The 25,788-nt window shown below is 46.6% G+C and overlaps 1 protein-coding gene across 2 annotated transcripts in view; it reads left to right on the forward strand.

The window, feature by feature from the left end:
• The window catches only part of LOC142560215 (dopamine receptor 2-like), a 409,339-nt gene that overhangs the window by 86,990 nt on the left and 296,561 nt on the right, over positions 1-25,788 (forward strand). Inside the window, exon 1 of one of the 2 annotated variants that reach the window (XM_075672152.1) lies at positions 929-1,243. The exons of the other annotated variant lie outside the window; for it this stretch is intronic. The gene's annotated coding sequence lies outside the window, so the exon portion shown is untranslated. Of the gene's footprint in view, positions 1-928; positions 1,244-25,788 lie in introns of those variants that run through there. 2 annotated transcript variants of the gene reach the window in all.

Genomic DNA, 25,788 nt, shown 5'->3' on the forward strand with positions numbered 1-25,788 from the left:
ACAAAAAGTCTGTTGTTAAGTTGTTTCGATGAGCGGAAAGTCTCTTTTTACTTTTTCAGATAAAAGAAAGGCGCAGAATGCCTCAATACAAATTATAGTAATTTTTCTTATAAGTTGAGGCGAATTTAATTTGTAATAATGTAACTATTGATAGGGGGAAAGGGTTTAAAATCTGCAGGCTTCTGTTTTTACCTCACTCCTGCTACTCGTCCTTGTGATTTTTGGCCTCAAAATTTAGCGGGCTATTTCAAGACGCCAAACCGGAAGCCATCCAGGGGCTATTATAGAGGAATGTGAAAAGAGTCGAATAGAGTGCTGCCCAATGTGCTGCAAGATGCTTTAATTTGGTTAGATATGCTACTGGAGGTATACGAACTATACGAAGAAATACTCTATATGGTCCCTTCTCGGCAACTCATTTTGTGCATAAGGGCAACAATGACGACCGTCACTAAAGCGGAGAACGAAAAGAAGCGCCGCATGCTGACGTGCGTGCGAGCGCTTTTTCTGTCTAATAATCCTACATCAGCAGCCTCGAAATAATTCTCTGACTGAGTTTTATTTGTTATGTTCACGTCCACTTAAACTGCCTGGTTGAGCTTCGTGTATGCAATATTTAAAAGATAGTAATGCTCATGCTTGGTCGCGTACCAGGAGGTAAGATAATTTGCTTCTGTAAAATTAGACGCCACTGCAGGTGCTCCGTTTTTACTGTAAGAGTCCCGCGTTGCAACTGCGTCATTTCAGTGTCAGTCAGTGCGCGTTGTCGGAACGCGCTCTATACCGCTCTTAGGAGTGAAGCGAAGCGAGAGCATCCAACAGCAGATAGGGCCTTCTGAACACAGCGCCGTGTGTGGGGAGGGCGTCCCTGTCCTCTCTCGTGCGCTGTCACACGCGAGGACCAAGCGTGATTCTTTATTTTTGCCACCCCGAAGCGAAGGCGCTCCCGCAAAAGCACTGTCACGCCGGCAATCCCGACCTGCTAGCTGGCTGGTGAACGCGCGTCCGTGACGTCACAGGCTTGTGTGCGGGCATGTGCCTGCCGCCTGCCTGCCCACGGTCAGGCGTAAACACGACGGCACGCGACGGCTCGCAGTCCTCTCCCGTGCTGCGGCGACACATGCTTCCCGGATCGGCGCTTGCCCGCCGCCATGGAGCCCACTGTCACTGCGCCGCCGCCATGGCGCGACCAAAATGCGCGCCTAGGCGCAGCAGCGCGTCCCGGCCGCCCGAGTAGCCCGCGGTGAGTGGACCTCGACTCTCGCACTGGCTCGCTGAGCGCGCGCACGAGCGCGTGTCGTCGCTTGCTTGCATGCGTGCGGAATTCTGTGCCGTACCCTACTTGGCCGGCTTGAGCAGGCGGAAAGTGCGAAACCAAGGGCAGGCGGAAAGCTCTGCGCGTCCTTCCTTTCCACGTTCCGCCTGTCAAGAGGAGGTGGGTGGCGCGTATTTACGAACACAGGTGAACCACGCGTCGCCACATGCCACTAAGACGAGCCCAGCGAAAGTATTAGCGCTTGCGGAATATGTACCTCTTTCGAAAGAGTGCCGCTGTCGAACAGTTTCGCACGAGCTCAACGTTGCCTGCGGACGCTGTTACGTGAATTTTATTTCGATCACCCACGACGATATTCTGTGTTATTGAACGGTGTGCTATGAGCGTAAATTCAAACGGGAACAAGTCAAAATCAACTGGATTGCGTTATTGTTTTTCCGAGTTAACTTGCGTTTATTACAGTGACCTAATCCAAAGTTCAGAACGTGCACTTGGGACTCGGCTAAAACGATTTCACGTCGCCGTTCCATGTAATTACGCGGAGCAGGCGTTCTGATCAGGTATTTCCTGTTCACGTTTCAATTTATGCTGATGGCGTACGTCCTTCGAGAGCGACCTCCTGGCGCCTCTCTCAATTGTGAAAATTTTCATCATTCGCAACGCATTTCTCTTAGATTTTATTTTGTAGAGACAAATATATACTGGATGTGAAGGGCAAGGAGGTTAACAAGGCTTAAATAAGCGATTTGTTGGTTCGTACACAGGTGGAAAGGCAGACAGGCAGATATACAGGTAATACGAGTTGGCATTGGTACAGTCCTCTCATCCGATTTGACAGGTACAGCGCCACTGTCACTCTGTCAGTGGAAGTCCAGACAAATTGCTGTCCTTATGCGAGATTACAGTTGCATATCGCCCGAGTCAATAACCGTTATATAGAAGATGTCCCAGAAGTGGCAGATTGACAGATAATTTACTGTGTCTCCGTTATCATTTTATAGATGCCGGAGAATTTCTTGATTCCTTTGTAAAAAGCGTACCAGAAACCTGGTTGTTCGGCTTTGGAGAGGCCTTGCCAGCATTTTCAGCATATTAGTCGATACTAGCCAACTATTGTCGCGCTATACGACGCGTGCAGCTGTTAAGTGGTTGTTTATCTTATTTTATTTTTTTCCTTGCGTCCTTTTCATTTTAAAGACTGTTAATAGAGCACTTGTATCTTTTCGTTCTGTCGGACGTCAAAGGGAACGATGCCACAGGCGGGGATAGATGCAGGTGTTTTTTCATGTGCAGGCCGGGAAGCCTCAAGGATTGTGCAATTGATTCTACACCCGCGCTCTATGTGGAAGGAGGCATTTCGCCATTGAATGGGTTTAATGTCCGAACAACTGTCTTACCGAACAGCACTGTTAGAGTTGAATAAATAATATCAGTACTTTTCATGCATATAATGAATATGTTTAATTCGTTCATCGAGCTGCACTCGTAAAACTGAGGAGAGAACAACGTTGCAAGTACCGTGTGAAGCAAGCATGAAATGCATTGCCAGCTTGGAAAGTGCATGATGCAGAAAATAGCGCTCTTCGTTCGCATGCACACAACATTCTAGGAAATTACTAATTCAAGAGATCTAAAATCAGGGCGCCCAAGCCTAAGGTGTCCCTAAGAAATAGCATCTCGCCACCGCGCATTCGCTGAACGAAAAATGCCTTCAAACGGCTCCCGCAAGACATTCGCGTGCCCGTAAGTTTTGCGTAAACAAACATGGCGGCACTTATGTCGGAGCGACAACTGCTTAGCGCCAAAGCTTACTTTATATCTCAGTAATAGGCAATTTTCGTGACAAAGAAGTACTGATAATCGCTATCGCTTGCACTCAGCTCCTGTAGATGGGGAATATTGAACGATTAGTAGCCGCTGTTTTCGATATGGTTAATCGATTGGGAACTTGTAAGCCTGAAGACATATCTTTTCGGCTATCGTACATTAATTTGAATTGCCTTGCCTGATGGCGGCTGCTACCTTGCGTTTCTTCCGACAGGAAAACTAGCACTGATATGATTGTGCACGTCTTGAAGACGAATTATTTCGGCATGCTTTGCCTAGCGCAAACATGATAGACACAACAAAGATGACAGGCCTAACACTCGTGCTGCCACCTTTCTTGCGTTCCTGAACTAAGCGCTACGGTTATTGCATTAATGAGCCAACTCACTCGAGAACAAGCTTCACCTTTAACCTTGCATTTCGAACGTAGTAAGCCTATGCATTTGATAAGTCGGAATTTTATTTTCGGCGGCATTATTGTCGACATTGTACCGTTCGCCTCTAAAGTTGTCTTTGTGCGCATTTGTACTTCAATATTGTGACATCCTCGTAGAAATCGAAATTCGTGGCACGCTTGGCCTCTCTTTCGTGCGAGCTTTTTTCATGCAATCAGTAATAAACAATGCCCCTTATAAAGGCTGCAACATCTTTCCTAAATTAACATTCATGGTCAAAACAAGCGAACGCATTTAACAACTCTTAGATAAAATATGTGAGCTGAATTTTGAATGCAGAATCTATGTTTCTAGAGCATAGATGAACGATGAATTGGGGGGGGGGGGGGTTCGGAGACTCTTTTACTGGACAGTAACGCGCTAACTCAGCTGTATTCTAGAGGATCCATGAAACAGCATCCTAGGGAATGGTGCTCTGCATTTTCCAACAGTAAAAAAAAGTTCACGGGAAAAATAAAACACGAAGGAAGCACACTAGGTTTACATCTGAGGTTTACTGACGCACTTCTGCTGTGGGAAAGAGAGGAAGAAAGCAAGAAGTCGATCTAGTGCGTCTGGCCTCTTTCTTTGAGATATCGATTGAAGGAGTACTTATCCCCTTCTGGCGTCTCTCATAGTTTAGAGATTGCTTTAGGATGATCAATCAATCAATCAATCAATCAATCAATCATTCAATCAGTCAGTCAGTTAGTCAGTCAGTCAGTCAGTCAGTCAGTCAGTCAGTCAGTCAGTCAGTCAGTCAGTCAGTCCCTCCGTGCGTCCACCTCTTACTCTTGGTAAGGGAAAAGCTCAGCCATCTTTTGAAGACCTATAGTGGTCGATAAAAGCTGTGGCGTAACTCACTTTCTCTCTCTTTTCATTGAGGCCTGACTTCACCTCATTCACTGATTTTCTTCCCCAAAAGATCGATCTGCAATTGGATAGTGTGCCGACAAAGCTTTTGTAGCGTTTTGTGCAGCTAAGGGGCTCGACTCCCACGTGTACTGATAATATCATGTCTATATTTGTGTGATGTGTTCTGCCTCCCTCCTTCTCTTATTCCCTTATTTCTGTTTGTTCAAGCGAGTAGGTGTGGCATGCATTTCAGGACACAAGTGCTAGCCTGCGTTTCTTCCTCGTTTGTGCGGTGTTCATAATATGTTTTCATAATAATAATAATAATAATAATAATAATAATAATAATAATAATAATAATAATAATAATAATAATCAGTAATTTCTATACCGTGCCCTCAAGCGAACCTAAACTCTGATTTCTGGTGCACGCATACATTAAAGAACCGATCCCTACCCCCCCCCCCCCAAAAAAAAGGAAGAAACTGCAGGGGAACATAAATAAAAACACACATACAATGAATAGAAAGAACAATTGGGAAAAGAAAAGTGTACTTACGACAAAGCGCAAGCTAAACACAGAAGAGAAAGGCAGAGAAAGCCACTTGAAAATGTGTGAAACTGTGACACAAGGCAACGCTCTAAAAAAAAGAAAAGCAATGACAGTGAGTTAGGGCAAATATCATGATCATGAAAATATGCATTATAAGGACTCTGTTTCTTGTGGATGGTTGAGAATTGGTGATGACAGGCAGGGACATGGGAAGGTCTATGTTCTCTGGTGATCTTGCGCCGCATACGAAACAAGGTCCAACTGAGGAATTCGGGACAGGCGAGGCAAGAACAGACGGTCAGTGCGATTACGTCGACAGCGAAGTAAGGGCAATGACAATAATACAGCAGTGCTCGAACAAGGTCCAATGTCAGTACTAGCAAAGCGGTGGGGATAAATGCTTAGAAACTTTTTCTAGACCCGATATATAACGTCACTGTAGGAAATAGAAAACACATTCCAGACGACCGACGCATATTCAAGTTGAGGAAGACAGATCGTTGTGTATAACTTGCGGAATGGTGTAGGACACTTCAATTCCCTCGATAGTCTGCAAACAGAACCAAGAGAGCGCATACCCCGCATAGCAACGCGTTTAGTGTCAGCAGAAAAGTGTAAGGTTACATGAAAAAGTACACCAAGATCATGGATCCTACAGACCTTACACAGCGGTACAGAACCTACAGAATAAGAAAAGGAAAAGCATGCAGTTTTGTGTGTGAAAGTCGTGATTTTGGTCTTAGCTGGATTCAAGGTGACAATAATAATAATAATAATAATAATAATAATAATAATAATAATAATAATAATAATAATAATAATAATAATAATAATAATAATAATAATAATAGTAATAATAATAATAATAATACTAGCTGGATGCGGTTTTCGCGAAGTAGGCTGAATTGATGCATTAGCATTCTGTTTGAGATCATTGAGGGAGCGCTGCGCAATTGAAGGTGGATATCTCCAAAGTGGTGCTAGTCAACGTTGCGCCACATTCGATATATCCGCCCCCCCCCCCATATCTGCTGAAAGATACATTGTCGTTACAGTTGACGCAAATTCTCAATTGTAATATGAGCCATACAGTGAATAATAGGATGCTATACCTCTCGTGCGTCAGTGGCACGTAGCCGTTCTGGAGGATAGGCCAAGAATGGACTCACAGCCACTGGCAGATAGAATGGATAAAGAAAAAAAAATAAGGTAAAACAAAGAATCCGTTTACTATAATGCGTCATTTTATTAACAGGTCGGCATGCGTCATAGATACCTGTGAGCCGACATTATTTGTTGAGGTGTTATATAGGTAACTGTTATCCAGAACAAGGGCGCTCTACACGAACTACTTAGGGTATATATAATACAATTCGCTTGTACTTGCATTTGGCGCACATATAGCTTTGTTTTACGGGGTGATCAGTTTCGAGTTTTCCAGAATTTTTAGATATTGCCTGTTGCAGATAACGTAATCGTGTTTCTTGAGGTAGAGTATTCAGAGAAGCGGATATTAATTTCATGAGAAAACGAAACACGTAACAAGAAATAGAAACACATGTTCAACTAATTAACAAGAAGCTTTACTAATTAACTACTTAATTCTTAATTTTCAGCACATATTGCAATTCGCGAATCGTAGCCAGTGAGCTTGCAAGGCGTATCCACTTGGAATTAATTCCCAGAATGACACCAGTTTCGAGGTATGCCCCGGCAAACTCGACGTAAAAATGCAATGTCGTTCCACTTACATTTTTAACAAAACGCTCTTTCATGCATTCAAGGACAAAACTGGAACGCCCAGGTGTTTTGTCCCACGTGTTGGGAAATATCTCCAAACTGGTATCATACCGGAGAGAGAGATAAAACATCTTTATTCAAAAGTCCCTGCTCGGTTCGAAAGGGGAACGCAGAGGCTGGGAGGCTAGTCCCAAAAAGCTCCCCTTTCCGTCTGACGCAGGCCAGGCCTTGAACCGTCACGGCGTCCTCCGCCTGGCGGACAGCCCAGAGCTGGTCTTGTGGGCATTCGCTGAGCAGTATAGCCTCCCACTGCTCAGGGGTTTTTATTTCAGCATTGCGGTTTATGCTGTGTGGGATATTGTTTGGAGCTGATGGCATGCCCATATAATGGGATGAATGTCTGCACGGGGTGTATTGCATGTCTTACAGTCCGATGAATATGCTTTTGGGTGTATCGGTGCATGAGTGGTAGCGTAGGGAAGCTGCTTATTTGTATTGGTCTCTATGTAGTTGCTTGATGTTTCTTTAATGATTTGTCAGGAGGAGGGTAATTGTAGCGAGCATTTCGATAGTATTCGAGGATTTCTCCGTGAGTAGTCATTGGATCTCCCATTTGTTCGTATTGGGCAATTGTTCTTTATTGATCTGGTTCTGGTTCTGGGGGGCCTAGTTCTGTTTGAGTCTCTTGGCGGATTTATTGCCCGGAGAGAGATGGGCGACGCCAGTGACTCTGCCGGTTGATGCTTGCTCGGGCAGTGTCGTGCGTTTCCAATTCCCCTTCTCCTGCGGGTAGGATGCGTTCCAATGAGCATTTGGTATGCTTAAGGTTATATAACTCCCTTGGTGTAATTGATTACGGCTGCATTGGTGTCGTTGACGATCCATTATGCAGTGGTTGATGCGTATGTTAAAGATATTGCAGCCTCTTCCCCTTCTTCTGGGTGTTTGGTACGTATGGAGCTAGTTGTTGTGATATGCGTTTTTATACCCGTAACAACTACAAGGGTCATGGCTGGTTGTGACGGATACTTTGCAGCATCAACATAGGTCACATGTTCAGCGTCTTTAGGCCCTTTGTTGAGTCTTCGACCTCTTGTATTCCGTCGATCTGCGTTATTATTTGGGTGCATGTTCTTTGGAGTGGGGCAGGTTATGAAGGCGTTCCTGATGTCCAGTGGAATAGATTTCTTTTCTTCAATTTACGTATGGTATTATATTGCCAGCTTGTTTAGTATTTTCCGCCCTGTCTTCGTGTGTTTGCGAAATTCATTTTATCCCGCAGATTAATTTCGGGTAGATACGTCTTGCAAGCTCACCAGCTATAATTCTAAGTTACATTATGTTCCGTAGAGTAATTAATTAAGAAGTTATATAGCGATTCTTTGTTAATTAGCTGAATGTACGTTTCAATTTGTCTTGCTAGTAATGTCTGCCTCTTCGTATACTTCAGCTCAAGGACAACAATCATGCTATTTGCCACAGGCAATCTTTAAAAAAATCTGAAGAACTTAACAATGATCTTCCCGTATATATCTACAAAGGTATTCGCCGAGACCTTGACCGACCCAGCAGCAGGCAGCAGCAGCAGAGAGCAGCAGAAACAATACCGGCCAAACCCGGGAGGGCATGCAAGGAAAGATCCGCTTTAAAGCAACACATGGTGTTCCATATCATCAGAAGCCAACAAACACTGACACCAAGGACAACATAGGGGAAATTGCTTGTGCTAAATAAATGAAAATAAGGAAACGATGATATATTGGAAATGAAAGTGGATGGAAAAACAACTTGCCGCAGGTGGCAACAGAACCCACAACCTTCGCATTTCGCGTGCGATGCTCTACCAATTGCGCTACAGCGGCGCCGTTTCACCATCCACTTTCTTGGGTATTTATGTGCCCTAGTAGAACCCTGGGAGTGTTAGCCAGCGCCACCACTCACAGACCTTGGCGGCGGACGTGGAACGTCCTTTTTTGCCGCAGGCGTCACGAGAACGTGATCTTTTCGGGTGAAGGCAACTGGTCAATAAACCCACACATGCTACTTGAAGGCATCAATGTTGCCGGATTCGAGACCCTCGTTATGTAATAAACGAGAAGAAAGGGGGTTTACCTGAGGGGCCCGATTTTTATTAGTCATATCATAAGAATCCAACAAACACTGACACCAAGGACAACATAGGGGGAAATTGCTTGTGCTTAATAAATGCAAATAAGGAAACGATAAATTATTGGAAATTAAAGTGGATGAAGAAACAACTTGCCGCAGGTGGGAACCGAACCCACAAGGTGGCAACCGCGAAATGCGAAGGTTGTGGGTTCGGTTCCCACCTGCGGGAAGGTGTTTTTTCATCCACTTTGATTTCCATTATTTATCGTTTCTTTATTTCATTTATTAAGCACAAGCGATTTTCCCTATGTTGTCCTTGGTGTGAGTGTTTGTTGGCTTCTTATGATATGACTAATAAAAATCGGGCCCCTCGGTTAACCCCCTTTCTTCTCGTTTATGGTATATCCAGCATCACGATTGGATGACACGTGCTATTACGAACAGTTCTAAAGTAAGAACTCTTTTTATTCCATGTGGGCCCCGTTTTTTTTTCGATAGATATTAAGTCTGAGGCTTAATTTACATCACGAATGGAAGGGGTTCAAATTTTGTTATGTTACCGTTAAAGTGACCCTAAATATCATTTTGCGATCCTGATGAGTGAAGTTACAACGTACTTTGCGGGCAGTGATAGAGCGCCCGTATCACAGCCATGGGGTCTTTTTTCTTGTTTAAATTTTTCGTTAGCAGAGCTTCGAGGGGAAGGCCCTTTTTGCGAAAAAAGCTATTAGACTAGAATTGTTTGTAGTAGTAAATTCTAACCAATCCTGACGCTGGACATATTACTAGCGAAGGTAACCGATCAATGGCAAAGGACACTTACGAAAGAAAACCTTGTGAATTCGGCCTCGGACTCAGAGTTGGGAATACGCAAAGGAACGCTATCGCACGGAAAGAAACGCTATAGCATTGAAAGTCGCAGTTAAAATACTTATCCATAAAGTTCTTATTGGGCTGACTATGGAGGCTAACTATTCTGACACATGGCCCAATGTATACGTATGCGTTATATTGGTAGAGCTACGGGGCTTGTTAGTCAGGTTCAGGAAAGTCCTTGGTAGTACGCGAGGAAATGCTACGCGTTTAATTTTACTCTAACGCGGCGATATTATTTCACTCTGGGTTAAACTATGAATCCAACATTCCAAGTAGCCCAATTAGCAGTCTTGATTATTTCAGTCTTGTGACTCCTCAAGAAAATATACTTGGCGGGGATAGATAGAGGTAACGAATGTGGGTCTTAATTTATCGGAAACTTCCGCTCGGAACAAAAGAGTATCATTTGTTATTTGTTAGGTTGTTTTTTTTAAAGCATGCTTCATTACGACACACAAATGCGGGCTACGCGATGGTGCGGTGAGCAGAATAATCAGACAGCCTGTGAACTCAAGGTACAGAGTTCATAGTGAAATTCGCGGCGCCGTATTTTGCCTCTTTTATATAAAGACGTTTTGTCATTTAGCTGCGGCTGGCAGCTGCCAACGTGCAACTAGTTCGCGCGCCATTGTAACTCGCACGTTTCCGTAGGTGCGCACAGGGGAATGAGGGATCATTAGATTTTTTCTCTTGGGATTGCTGCAAGTGCTGTTGTGGTGACGGTTTGATTTCATAGAGCTCACTTTTTGGGGGGGGGGGGACGGCTTTCGGCGTTGCTTTCCGGAGCACTCCATAGTTCTAACATTGAGAAATGCGCCGAAGAAGCTGAAAAAAGAAACGCAATCCAAATTTTCGAAAATGTTTATTTTTTGGAAACATTTCTTAATTTCTCGGCTCCCTTCGCTAAACATCCGTTCGCCATCCCAATCGGCTGAAGGCTGCTCTGGCTAATGACCTCAGTCTGCGAAATGTTTTGCGAATTCGGCCCCGGGTTGAAGATGCATGCGTGTAAATCAAGCGGGAAAGATACATCTGGGAGAAAGAACAAAAAGCAGGGCTTAACTTCCCGCCCCACCCCCCACCCCCCCAAAAAAAAATAAAATAAAGAAGTTACGCTAGAGTTGTTCGTAAGAGCAGATGACAGCCGACAGCACAGAATGTGGGACATATTAGCGAAGGCGGCCGGCCAATAGAGAACGACACTCACGAACAAAAATCTTTATGAATACTGGTCCAGAGAGAGCAAATGATAAATGAAAGGTAAGGAGGTTAACCAGGACTACGCCCGGTTGGCTACCCTACACTGGGGAAAGGGAAAAGGGGACGGACAAATTAAAATGCGAAGAGAAAGTCCACTGGGGATATCGTTCGGCCACTCTGTCCGGATCACAAACGCTGAATCAATCCGGCAGCTTTCAAATATCGCAGCAGCGCTTTTGTGGCATTTTGTAGCTGCGATATGTGAGGCCATGGTCCCAAGATCTTGTTCAAGGTGAACGGTTTACTATCTAACTGGTTGAGAGCTGTGCAGAGGTCATGTCTTTCATTTTTCAAAAGTTGGGCAGTAGCACAGTAGATGTTCTATAGTTTCGTCGACAATGCAGGCATTGCACTCGGCGCTATCAACCATTCCAATCAAAAATGTATATGCATTGGTGAATGCGACGCCCAAGCGTAATCGGCACAGCATTGTTTCCTCATTACGCGGAAGCCCTGGTAACTGCCGCAGTTGCATAGATGGATCGAGATAATACAATCGATGTTGCCTGAATTCAGGTGAATACGGGCCGAGATTTTGTGAAACCCATATACAGGATATATTCTGAAAACTCAGTTAAAATTCAGCACACGTGCTCGCTAGACTAGATTATAATACACATTATACAAGAAAAGCACAAAGGAAACAGTGCAGTTGGTACAGGCGAGTGCTATGTAGAGCACGATGGAACACGAGCTATAGCGCGCACAAGACGTAATTGGATGTAATGTCTTAAAGCAAAAAAGAAGGAAAAACGAAGAAAACAAACAAATGAAATTACGGTAAAAGCACAAAAGGATGTTTATCGGCCATCAAATAATTATAGAAGATATCGGAAACATTGAAATGTTTATATATTCTAAAGAGTGAACGAAAGAAAAGGAAAGGACAGAGAGGTTAAGCAGGTTTCACATCGTTTCCTACCCTACATTAGGGGAGGGCAAGTGAACACAGAAGGAAAGAAAGAAGGAAAAGCAGAGCAAATGTTTCCTGCGCCCACACAACCATTTTGTCTAAATGTGACGTCATATGGGAAGGGTGATACTCGCATTGAAAACTGCTAACCAGGAAACAGGAGCCGGAAAAGCGTATTGTTCGTAAGTTCGCTTTAGCATTGTTGGCCACCCTCACCATTAGTATGCCCAACATCCCGACTGGTTGACAGCTCATCTTACGAACAAATCTAGCGTAAGAACATTTCTGTGAATATGGACTCGGGGTGGAAGGTCGATAGAAAGAGGTGGAAGTGGTGAAGTGTCGTGTCCCAACATTCGTAGCATGGCGCGTCCCTGGGACGAGGTGCTCAGACGGAGATGCTGAGACTCTCGGTGGGCTTGGACCTTCACTTCCAAGGTATTGTGCAGAGTTGCGCGTTCAGCATCGATGCTATGGGCGTACCTGGGAACACCCATTTCAATGCGGTGACATCTCCGCAAAGAAGCTTCGAGTCGTTTGGTCTGGGTGCGTGTAAGTGCAACGTATGGCAGGCCATAGAGGATTCGGTAGTAGATTGCTGCCTCTGCAATTTTACGGAGTTCGTGTTCACGCAGGCCTGTGTGGCGCTTGCTTACCCGTGCCATCATGTGTATGACTTGACTGGCCTGATGGAGAATGCGCCGTAGCCACTCCGCACTGGGTCCATTCTCTTGCCACAGAAATCCCAGGATGCGGACGGATTTTCTGCGCAGGATAGGTTCGCCGGTCATAGTCAAGGTGATGTGGGCGCGTTCAGCAGCTGCTTTGTGCGTAGAGGAATTCAGTACGACGACGTACTCTCATTTTTCCGGCGAGCGTGTGAGGCCTAGCTGGGGTATGCAAGTGTCGACGATGTCTAAGCCGGTTTGAAGTGTGGCTTCCTGTTCGCCTGGGTTTCCGGTGGCACACCAAAGTGTAATGTCGTCAGCGTATATTGCATGGCGTAAACCTGTAACGAGGTTGAGCTTTTCGGGGAGGTCCTTTATCGCCAAGTTGAAGAGAGTCGGTGACAGAATGGAACCTTGTGGCGTTCCTCGGTTTACAAGGAAGCATATGGATGGCTCGGTGTCCGGGCCCAAGAAGCGTACTTGCCTAGCACTGAGGAAGCCGCAGACGTAGCGAACCATGCGTTCTCCAGGTTTGGTGGCTGCTAGGTCGTCAATGGTGGCTTGGTTGAAGACATTATCGAAGACACGTTTGATATCCACGCCTACAATTGTCAGGAGTTGTGCCGAGCTAGGGTGATCGTAGACATCTGTGGGAACTTGCAGGGCCACGTCTTGGGCGCATACGTGCCTCCGGAAGCCGATGAGTGTGTCTGGGAGATGGCCCTGGCTCTCAAGGTGCCATTCTAGTCTCGTGAGGGCCATCTTTTCCATCAGTTTTCCCACGCACAATGTGAGGGATATCGGTCGAAGGTTTTTAAGTGTGTTGGAAGGTTTGCCAGGTTTGGGGAGGAAAATAACTAAAGTTTTCTTCCATGACTATGGAATGTTCCCCGTCTCCCATGCATGGTTAATGAGATGTAGACGGTACTTCTGGTGGTTTTCGGGCAAGTTGCGGAGCATGGTATATGTTACCTGATCCGGACTCGGAGTTGTATTGCGTCGGAGCTGTATGAGTGCTGACCGCAGCTCCTGGAGCGTAAATGCGGAGTCAGTCCCTTCTGGCTTGGTTGGTGATTGCGGAAAGAGTGCAAGTGGTGGTAGTTTGAACTCCGGATAAAATGTATCTCGCAGTTCTTGGATAATTTCTCCAGTAGAGCGCCAGGTCTGCATTTGATATCGTTGGAGGGCGCAGCGAGGTTTCGCTTGGCCCATGAGTGCGCGAAAGATTTGCCATACTCTAGGTGTGGGAAGCTGGCCATTGAGGTCTTCACATGTTTGCCACCACCGTTGAGATGCCAGTTGATCAGCGTATTGCTGGCTCTCCTGAGTTATGATGTGTATACGTTTGTGGAGCGTCCTATTATTCTTTGCACGGCACAACCAGCTCACCAGTCTGCGGCGTCGTTCCGAGAGGGCTAAGAGGTGAGTATCAACCTGGGGTTGATCTTCTGTGGCGGCAATGCGGGAAGCATGTTGGGACACAACCTGCAGCACATTGTTTGTCCATATTGTGGGGTTAGTGTTCTCATCAATCTCATCCAGTTCGATTCGTTTACGCGCCTTGTTCCAGTCAACGAGACAGATGGTTTTGTGGCGGGGTGTCCAACTTGGCCTTTGTGTACGCAAGGGAAGTCGGATCTCAATAATAGAGTCATTGCTCCCCAGAGTGTCTTGGTTATTCTCCCATTGAATGTTGTAGCGGCTGATTTACCAAGTGAAATCAGGGTTTTTGTCCTTCTCACGTGAGTTCCCCAATCTGGTGGGAGTGGTAATGTCGTTTAGGAGAGAAACTTTGTAGTTTCACATGAAGGTGTCTAACTTGCGGCCGAGCGCTGATGTTTGGTCATATCCCCAAGAAGGGTGTCAACAGTTGAAGTCTCCGAGAATTAGGACAGTATGGTGAGGTGTTAAGCGTTGATAGGAGGGATCGTAGCTTGATAACTGTCAGATATTTTGGTTTGGCGTCCAATAACAGTTTAGAATATCTAGACTGTGACCATGAACGTCTGTCCTCGTGCTCACGCGCTCAGTAGTCAGTGCATTCATATGCGTTGTGTCGAGTTCGATTGTGGGCAAGGAGCTCTTGAGGTAAGTCACCGTCACTGTAGGAGTAAGTGGGTCTGACGTGTCCCGTTGTTTGTATGTAATACTAGGGGCAAAAAATGTTCATAGACTGCGAGGGGAAAGGCACCGTGGGTCTCCTGAAACACAAGAATATCCGGTTCTGTTTTCATGAATAGCATATGTTGCAGGAGATGCTATTTCTTGCGTCTGAAATCACGACAGTTCCATTGCCATATCGTGAGTGATGGGAATGGTGGGGTTGGGATCGGAGGTGTTTGCCTAGAGTTAGTGGCCATATTGTGATTCAGAAGGGTTATGGGGGATGGGGCGTTTGTGTTGGTGCATAGTGTCCTCTATAGGTTGGAGGCGGGTAGAAATTTGCGCAAATTGTTCTGACAAGGGGGTTAGAGCGGTTAAAATGGCACGTTGTATCTGTTCAGTAAATATAGTTGCGATAGTAGATTTGATCGCTTCTCGCACGATGGGACGAATACGTGCATCTAACTCCTCTGACAGGTCTGAGCTCAATGTGGAGGGCTGCGGAGTGGCGGCAGTTTCTGGGAGAGCTGTGTCACTCACCTTTAAAGGCCTAGACTGCGTCTGTCACTTGTTAGGTAGCGCAGGCGAGTTATGGTCGTCAGCAGCAGGCTTAGGTCTAGGTAGTTGTTGCCACGAAGGTCGCGTCGCGGATCATGTTGATCACATTGTGATTTTTTGACTCTGTCAGAAGTCTACCTTCTGCTTGTGAGCGGGCTTCGGTTTCTTTTTGGGCCGATTCTGACTGGGCTTGCGGGTGTGACTTTGGCTCCGGTTGCGACTGCGGCTACGGCTGCGGCTGCAGTCGGCGTCGAGTGCCCGACACCGGTTGCTCGTTGGCACGGCGGAATCTTCTCGAGTAGGCGGTCGTGAGAGATGGTGGGCTGCATGGTGGTTCGGATTGATGCGTGTAGGTGGTTTGCGTTGGCGAAGTGCCTCCTCTGCAGCGCGGCGGTGTGGGCAGTTTGCGTCCGTAGACGGGTGGTCACCCCCGCAGTTGCAGCAGCGCATATCGAACTCGTGAGGAGTTCTTGACGTATCAGTTCCAGGGGGGAAATGTTGCCCACAAGATCTGCAGCGCGAATATGTCGAGGCGTTGGGGCAGACATCAGATCTGTGTTTCAGGCTGTAACAGTGCCAGCACTGAAGGCATTTCGGCTTGCGTGGGTACAGCCGGTATACCGCTGAAAACAGGATGGCGCTCTTTGGTATTTCAGGGCCCTCTACCGTGATGATCAGAGACGCCGTTTTGCCAAGTCGCCGAAAAGACAGGATTTTTCGGCCCGGACTAAGGAGTTCTTCCAGTACGCCATCTTCAGAAAAGGAGAGTGGCACGCCGTGCAGGACAGCGCGGGCGTTTTGTGGGCCGTTGGCGCAGTACACACTCACAGGGTGCGATTTTCCGCAGACATCCACGGACTGTAAGGCGAGTGGTTTGCTGGTGGCCGATGCACGGTACGTGTCGATGGCGATGAGGTTTTGGGCTGTTCGAATTTTCACGACTGTGTCCTGTCTCTCGAACTTGGCAAGGTGGGCTGCCCGACGAATTTGTAGGCTCAAGTCGATTGGTGCTACTGGGGAGAGGTTGAAGCCATCGGTCAACTTCAAGATGATGGTGGTGGCCTTGCCCTACCGTGGTGCTGAAGAGGTCACGCACGTAAATGCTCCCTGTGAAGCGTCACCAAAGTCCATGCCGTGTGGGTTCAGTGTGGTGGATTGCGCGGGCTGCGGTGCAGTCGTAGCTGTCGAAGGCGGCGGATCCATGCCGAGCGCGGCAGCGGCGGCGGCGAAACGCCTGCAGTGCGGCGTGGGGTCGGGGGGCCCTGTGCTGGGGGGGCCGGCCGAGGCCGCCGATGTTTAGGCGAGGTGCAGGGCGGCGGGCCAAAGTTCGTCCAGCGATGACAGGGAGCTCTGAGAGCTCGGCGGAGCTCTCGTTGCGCACGTCCGCTCGGGGCGAGCAGTGAGCGCGGAGTCCGGAGAGAGGAGACCCGCGCCGAGTAACAGCAACCTCGTAGATGACGTAGGCCCTCGTCGGTGTGCGCGAGCACGCAACTGCTGGCACAATTAAAGTTTGCTCCAATCCAATCCAATCTGGTCAATCCTGATGCTGGACATAAGAGCGAAGGCAGCCACCCAATGGCAAAAGGCACTTACGAACGAAAAGCTTCGTGAATTCGGGGCCAGATGATCAGCAATATCGAGTTCACTTGAATTTCTGGCATTCTGTCACAGTTCATAGCAAGCAGGCCTTCTGGGGCCGAATTCACAAATGCTTCCTTTGGTAAGCACTGTTTGCCATTGGCCAGCCGCCTTCCTGATAATGATATACCCAAAATTACGATTGGCTGGAGACTACTCTTCCGAAAACTTTAAGAGCAATAGGGCGCGAGAGAGAGAGAGAGAGAGAGAGAGAGAGAGCAAGGCAAAGCAAAGACAGGGAGGTTAACCAGAGATTATTTCCGGTTACCTGCCCTGTACTGGGGGAGGGGAAGGGGATGCGATAGGTGAGAGAGAGAAAAAAAGAAGAAATACCTAAACACACACACGCACGTACACACGAACTGTTTCTGTGGGCACTGTCACGCAGCCCGCAAAGGCGTTCCTAGCCTTACGCAATGTCACCGTAAAATCCTACGTCACACAGTGTACAGTCACAATTTGTCAGAAAGTCCCGTGTCTTTTAAATACCGCAGCAGCGCCTTCATAACTTTTTTGTGAATACAGGCCCTGGGCCGGTATGCGTAGACGAAAATGCTTTTATGCTGGAATTGTTCTTAAGAGAAAATTCTGGTATATCCTGATCCCGTACATATTGTTACGTGGAAGCACAGTTGTTAAACTATTTACACGGCGTATTTACAAGGGATAGCAAGCACTGGCCAACATGGAAGCCAGCCAACATCCAGCATGGCACGTCGTTGTCCTTAGATCAGCCAGAGGCCGCTTGTGGGCACGTCCCACTAAGCACAAGTGTCCACATCATCATCTTAGTATACCTCTGGCGGCAGAAGCACCGGCACGGCGCCACTAAAGACCAACAGTAGGTGAAGGGTGGTAATGTTTAAACCTCGAAACGTTGACGACGTCGCCGGACAACGGAACAGAACATGTTGTGAGACTGGCGGACCCAATCTCGTGCGCGACGTCTGTTACTTGTAGAAGGTCGCGCCAATGGGCCCGTGTAGTGAGAAAGGAACTTTTCAGAAAGGCTTGCACGTCAGAAGCACGAGGGCACCCGGAGCAAAACATTCGTCGCAGCGCCGCTGGTCGTAAAGGGGATTCTGACTGTCTTGGGAAGCAGCAAGTCTACTAAGGCTATCTGCCGCGCGTAACCAGCCGGGGCAATGGCGACGCGTGCATATTCACTAGTCAAAGTTGCAGGGGAAGGAAGACATGGATCCAACAGTAAAGTTGGTTCATATCCAAACAAAAGGCAAAAGAGAGAGTATCCAGCCGTGTCGCGTCGGAAGGAACTGTATGCGAAAGTCACGTGTGGCAGTGCAAAGTCCCAATCACTGTGGTCAACTGACACATACTTGGAAAGCATATCTGCTAAGGTTCGATTCAAGTGCCAGTGGACAGTGCTCGCTACAACTTGTAAATAAACCGCGTAAATAGTCTACCTACTCTGCTTCCACGCAACAATATTATTAGCGGAGGCGACTGCCCAATGGCAAAGAACACTTCCGAACGAAAAGCTTTGTGAACTCAGCCCCAGTTACCTAGGTGTTGATGAGGCCCTCATCTGTGACATAAAGAATAACAACGGAGCCAGTAAAAACTAAGCATTTTTGTCTTAAAACGCGTCGTTATGCAGTACTCTTCGAAGTGTAGCTACTTAGCAGGGGCCGAATTGACAAAGCTTTTCTTTCGAAAGTGCTGTTCGCGATTGGCCAGCGTTCTTCCCTTATAATATTTGATGTGTTTTCTTTTTTTTATTCTAAATTTCATCAAAATAGAGTACATGGATCCTACCTGTTTCACGTATAGGTACAATAAGTAAGAGAGCTTGCTTCACAAAGTACGGGAAAAGCGTATCTCCTGTCATTTGCTATGACGCATGCTCATTTTATTCTAGTTTTAAAAAAATATCTGTTCTTTAATGAAGGCGGCAGCCCGTGCTGTGTAAACGAGACCAACGCGCGAGAAATTGCAAACAGTACCGAAACCAATTAAGCACTCTCGCTCACTGGCAGCGTCCGGACATTCAGGCCGTACTTTCCGCAGGACTACATCGAGGTCGATGCCGCTTTCGCAATTTACAGCCGCCCGACTGTAGCGCTCAGCGTTTGAGAGCAGTAAACAGTGTTCTCTGTGTAATAGCGAGTGTTCGAGCGGCCACGAAAGTGATGCAGTGGGGCATGAGGCGGCACCGAGAGCGACCGACGGCCACGCTATCCCAGCTCGATCGGCTTCCTTTTTTTGGATCGTGCCAGTTCACTCCAGGGTTCCCTGTCTTCGTGTTCCTCTTCCCTGTTTTTAGAAAGCCCTCGTGGCGTCACCAACGCAGGTCGATAAGGAAGTTGAAACTCTGGCGAAAAATTTATAGCCTTGGCATCTTTCTAGCAACGCTATAACACCACGTGGAGACCCTCGTTTCTTCAAAGCGCAGCCTCGGCCGGATTTTCTCGGAACGACGGCGAATAGGGAGCCGCGTCGTCGTACGTCGAGGTGATTATAGGGCCCCGCGAACATCGCTGCTCACAACAGGCTGCAAACAAATAATAATGAAAGAAAAATACCGAACCGAATGTGCTTGCTACAGGCGCAAACTTGTCGGAGGGTCCAGCGACCAAACGAGATGAGGTCTAGCGCGCGCTCGCATCAGCAGGAAAAGGGACCCACTCGTTCGGCGTGCCTCGTTGGCCGCCCCCTCGGCTCCCTGCAGAGTGCCGCCTCTGCGCACGCGGGAGGTGCCTCTTGGCACGCTGCCTGCAGTCGCAGCCTATTAGCTGCGATAGCGCGCGCGAAGCTATAGTCGCCCGAGCTCTTGTTAGCATAACAAATCACTGCAGTGGGGACGAAAAAAAAAAGAATATTCAGTAAAGGAGTGCGCGTCGCTCCACTTTTCGCTGCATAAAATTCGGTTTCGTCTACGAAGACACACACGTTGGCCCAGCCCTCTCGGATCTCACTATGCTGCCATAACCGTAGATGAAAGCCATTTCTTTACCGCGGGTGTTAATGCGAGATAAAGCGACTCTGCACGTTGGGCGCAATCTGTTGCGAGAGCTTTGATCACTCGCTTCCTTCCTGCCCAAGCCCCTTCACTTCTGGCAAGATGCGGCGGGCTTTGATAGTGTTGGCATAGCGGGCGCTTTCGTATATACAGGTGCCATGGTCACTGACAGGCCACAGATTTATAGCACGCGACGGCACAACGAAACGTTGCGCACTTTTTTCTGCTTACGTCTTTCAGCGTATGTCTGCATGAAGTAGGCAGTCGTAGGCAGTATTACAAAGCCAGACAGCATTTATTTACGCTCCACTAACTACATCCTGAACGCAGTTCTGCATTCCCTATGTCAACGTTCGTTGATGTTTCTTATTTAACTAAAAGTTCGGAGTTGAGACTACTATGAAAATGGCAAGGGGCACTGACGATTTATGTTTATGTAGCTCTGTAATTTGATGCCCCGGTATAACTATCGGTAAAGTCACGACGTTTACGATGTTGCAGACTTTACTAAGGCTGCAGTTCTAGTTGGTCCCTCTAAAACAAAACAGCGCAATATCAACAAACAACGGCTCTCAACTATTACATGAATTGTTATCGCCTACACTGCTTCTTGATAATGTTTGGTCAGAGATTCATGTAGATCAGAGTTTTGTCTTATGCTACCTTTGCCTACCGCCTCACAGACTTCATCAGCTGGTGTAAATGCAGAAACATCTCTTAGCACGCAAAACAAGAAGCTTGTACTGAGCGATTAACAGGCTGATCTTTATTGGCCATGTTTTACTATAGAGATATGGAAAGGCAGTATGTGTATGCAACAGTTGAATGAGTGGCTGCACGCCGAAAGAAAGCAAATAGATTTTGCGGAAATTTAAGGACGCGTTGGGTGTTCAATATGGTGGAAAAAATTTAATGAGTGTCGATGTTCTGAGACATTTACTTTGCACTAAGCTGGTGCACGGCGCTTAGATATCCAATAGGGGAGCAAGAAAGAGAAATGTAGAAGGCAGGGAGGTTAACCAGAATAATGTCCGGTTAGCTACCCTACACCGGGGGAATGGGAAAGGGGAAAACAAAGATCACAGGGAGAGATAGGAGAGAACGAAAGAAGGAAATTGCGGTGAGTTCGCTGACGCGTGTGGTCTTACAGAAATTGCATTAATAGTCAGAGATCGTCGCACAAGCCCGTCATCCTTAAGAAGCACAAAAGCGCCTTCACCGCTTTATGGGTCGACGGGCGATGGGGGCGGTGTTCGAGCAGCACCTGCACAGAAAGCGGCCGATTGTCCAGTTTTTGGAAAGCTTTGGAAAGTTCTTGCCTCTGTGGGGCATATCGTGGACAGTGGCACAGCAGGTGGTCGATGTTTTCTTCGGTGCCACAGACCTCGCATGCTGCACTGTCAGTCACTCCAATTATTGTAGAGTATGTCTTTGTGAAGGCAACTCGTAACCAAAGGCGACAGAGAAGCGTAGCTTCACGTTGCGGAAGTCCGAGTGGAGGTCGGAGTTGCAGGGAGGGGTTTAGTCGATGCAGTCGTGTAAGTCGTAAGTTTGGCGAGTTCCACTCGGTCAGTGTGAGACTGCATGCCAGGCGTCGAAGCTGCCTTGCGGCGTCTGTCCTCGAAAGCGGAATTGGAACGCTGTGCTCTTCTTGATGTGCTGTGCGAGCAGCGTTACCGGCGGAATCATTGCCACTGATTCCACAATGGCCAGGTACCCATTGAAAAACGACTTCGTGAGATATCCAGTAAATGGTCGCACTAGAGTATGTAGTAGTATATAGCTATATACTGTAGTATATATATATATATATATATATATATATATATATATATATATATATATATATATATATATATATATATATATATATATATATATATATATAGTAGGTTATATAGTATATGGTATATGGTATATAGTAGTATATGGCTTCTAGTGTTTGGAGTGATGGCCGTAGTGTCTCGCATTCTATAGCCAGTCTAGCCGCTTTGGTGTTTACTGCCTCAAAGCACGTGCCGCATCGATTCAACTTACCTTTACAGCAAAACAAAGTGTTCTATAATAGACACTATGTAAGCGTTCTGCTCTTATAACACGCTCTAAATATGTGCGAGCAAACGACTTCGGCAAGCCACCAACTGTTGACAGGTATAAGCAAGAATTTTGCCTGCACAATTCAGTTAACGGTACAAGGGGCCGTTTCTAATGTTATACCATGCACCCAAACTCGTTGCTTTGAAGTGGAGCACAGATAGCACCCTACTGTGAAAGTTTTATGGCCATAGTCTACTGGATCCTTTTTGTCAGCTTTCTTTTTGTTTGTTTGTGCGTTCGTTTTTGCGTGGCAGCGAAAATCCTGCATCCACAAGAAAACAGTCGAAAACGCAACAGAAAGTGACATTCGATAACATAATATGAGGAAAGTTATTCCAGCCCACAACATGGTGTTTTAAGAACTTAGTGGAGACGGTGCATGCGTCTTACGCAAATACCCTTCATATCTATGGAATACTAAAGTATACTAAAGAGTGCAATGTATTGCGTGGGCAGTTACTCAGCTGCAAAAAGAGAATATATATATATATATATATATATATATATATATATATATATATATATATATATATATATATATATATATATATATATATATATATATATATATATATACGGTGACGGACTGGATTCTAAGGGAAGGCAAGCGTAGCAGGGGGCGGCGGAAAGTTAGGTTTGCAGGGACGACATGGACACAATTAGTACATGACCGGGGTGGTTGGAGAAGTATGGGCGAGGCCTTTGCCTTGCAGTGGGCGTAACCAGGCTGATGATATATATATATATATATATATATATATATATATATATATATATATATATATATATATATATATATATATATATATATATATCCTTCCACGAAGTTAGACGTTTTCTGTTTAAGTAAAACATCTGCCGACTTCACCATTAAACGGGGCGTAATGGAGGCTTCCAGGCATACATTGATTAGGGGCCCAGAAAGAAGTACGTCGTACCAGAGTCGTTGCCGCAAGCGGCGCGCACCAAGGGCGCCCTATGTTTAGACGAAAGCAGCGCATGTACCGGCAAGTCGAACTTCGAAGCATCATTAGGTCAAAATGCGGGCCTCCTTCGAAAAGGTACAGCGAAGCAAAACAATTTAGCTTCATGCAGAATCTTTCTTTAGTTTGGATTGTCTAAGTTGCAAGCAAATTTTTAGGAATGTGTATTATATGTGCAAGAAAAGCATAAATCGCTTACTTTGAAGGAGCTCGCTTCAGTCTTTTTGGCGAAAACCTAAAGGCACAGCAGAATGCCTTCATGGTCCGTAAAATTGAAAATATAGCTGTACAGAGCTTCCACTTGATTACGAGGAATCAAAATGACACCTGAGACTCGCAACTCGCTTGTAAAGTAATACTCGAATATTTTCATGTTACCTTTTATAATGCAGTATTTTATAGACTAATTATCATTTATGACGGCTTTTATCGATTGCAGAGAGCTAAATGTTGTGACATGCATCTATACCTTTCAGAAAGAGACTCCCCTGCTTAGAGCGCTTTCTGTGCTGTTGTGCTGATCGCGTACTGTATATGTACAGGAGGCGCACTTCCTTACAGCACACCCGAAGCTCTTACGCAGGGTTTAGGGGTGAGCGTAAGAAACAGGGGCTCTTAACTTACTTGCCTCTTTGAGCCGTATTCGGAAGCGTTAGAAATTGCGCGACAGCATTCTGACTACCCAACAACGTCGCAAGCTTTAAAAAAGGTCCCAGGGCTGGTGTAATGTAACGATGTCTTCCGTTCGATCCTAGGCCACTCTTATCATCCGCCATTCACATCGGCTGATCGCATCGACAACGTGGACGGAGCGTCACTCTGATCACTGAAGAAACCCGAAAAATCCGAAAAAGAATGAGATCAGTGAAGGCATATCTACAAAATCGCGACCCTGTGTACCAAACATCAGGCTACAGGAGACATGTCCAGTGAAGGTTCATGGACAGTCACAGGCCCATCCATCTTGACGAGTAACGCGAACACATTGCCATAAGTGCGGCTGCTGCCCTGCAGAAGATAGGTCCTCTTGTCGAAACGTTGGCTCCAGGCTGAGGTTTCTCTTGTTCACCCGCGATTGGTCATTATCGTAAAATGTACATGTGTATGCGCACATTAAGGTAGCGTGGCAATATGGATGCTTGTTTTAAAGATAATAAATCAAGCTATCTGTGGAACTCTCCCATTGCTCAATGTTGCGCTGAATCCAAGATCAAGCGTGCCAAAGGGCTCCCCACCACGTTTGGGGATTGCAAACAAACAAGGACAGTGCGTCCATCACGTGGCTACGATCATGTATACAAAACATGAAACCCATCTACGTGCGCCTTGTACACAGTTGAAGAATAAGCCAAAAGCCAGTGTTCGCTTACTTATGAAGAATCAAATCTCTTCGCCAGCAAATACATCACAAGTACTGCCTGTGCATAAGACATAACACTGGTTTTTATAGGCCTTTATCTGCCTCTTCAAAGGAGACATCAATGTCAGTTTCTAGCAAGTCATTGCAGCGTGGAGCCCGTGGAGCCTCGTCATGAACACGCGTTGTCCTCCCAGTCCACGCGTTCGTTGAGGTGCGCGGATGATGCGCGACAATTACACGATCGTTCTTTAACTGTTCTTTAACTAAAGGTATGGCGTACACAGCTGGTCAACTTTCTTTAACTGTTCTACCTTTATTTTTTCCTTCAATAAGAGCATATTGGTGACGATGTGCAATGTCAGGGATTATGTCGTAATGCATGAATGTGGTAATGAATGTGGTAACAGTTAGGCCTGATTCACACGGCTGTCAAAGGAGGCTGGTGACGATGAGGGCATCGGCTAACGCGCGCCGCTTTTGCGGAGAAACCGGTGAGGAAAGCTGCCTCCCGACGGACGCTGGTGCGGTAACACTGGTGAGCCCTAATGAAAGGCGCGGCGGCAGGATCTATAGAAGCGGCTTTTTTCTCTGAAGTCAAGTTAAAACTATACGTCGAAATTCCTATTCTATGTGCTACAGACATGAAACTAAGACACGATGTCCATGGCTGCAACTTAGCCACTCAGCGACCTGTTCACACTTTTCCTATTCCTAATAGGTGAATCACTTCTTTGACTCTGCCTTCGTAGGATCATCGTGCTAAGCTGCTCAGACTTCATCTAAAATCTGTTTAAAGCAGGAGCACTACAACCGAATGGCTTCCGCTTTCTGAAATGGTTCCTACAATCCGCGTGCTTTTTTGTGGGCACAGCCTCGGGGCTTTTTCTTGAACGCCTGTAAGGAATGAGACGATCCCATGCTTTCGTTTAAGGGCCATGTTCCATTTACTTCTAGCCCACGACGTTGCTACACTGAACTCCTTGTCCGCGCGCCAAGTGCGCTAGAGATTCTCTCGCGGACACAGGCAATAGTTTATGCAGAGGAGGCCAAACAGGTGCAGGTTTTGTAAATTGGAAAAGGTGCATGATGTCACAGAGAAGCAACAGTTGACCAAGCAGCCATGGTGGTGCACCTATATCCTGCCCTCTTTTTATTGCGATGGCTATTAAAGGAACACTCCAGGGGAATTTTCGTCGTCATCGTCGCCATCGTCATTGGTGTCGCCGTGATGTTCAGTATTGAGTCAAAATGCTATAAAATTCTATTGTGTCACGCACGCCGCATGCTGTGGGTGCGAGAGGAAATGTTCGAGAGTGAGCCAGAAGGATGGTGGCTTGATTCACTCCTTCTTCAAGCGCGCCCAATGTTGGAGGTCATGCGATCTGAAGTTTCGGAGGCGCGTTGAAGCGAGAGGGAGCACGAAGTCATGGCTCCTCCTGACCGCGTTCTTCATCATGACAGCGTTGTGACCGTGACTGTTTGCGGCCATTGAGCGAGATCTGTCCATGCTAGCCTGTGCGCGCGTCACCGCCTGCTTGTTAACTTAATTTGTAAATGA

The sequence above is a fragment of the Dermacentor variabilis genome, chromosome 1, assembly GCF_050947875.1.
Source record: "Dermacentor variabilis isolate Ectoservices chromosome 1, ASM5094787v1, whole genome shotgun sequence".
NCBI classification, from domain to species: Eukaryota; Metazoa; Arthropoda; class Arachnida; order Ixodida; family Ixodidae; genus Dermacentor; species Dermacentor variabilis.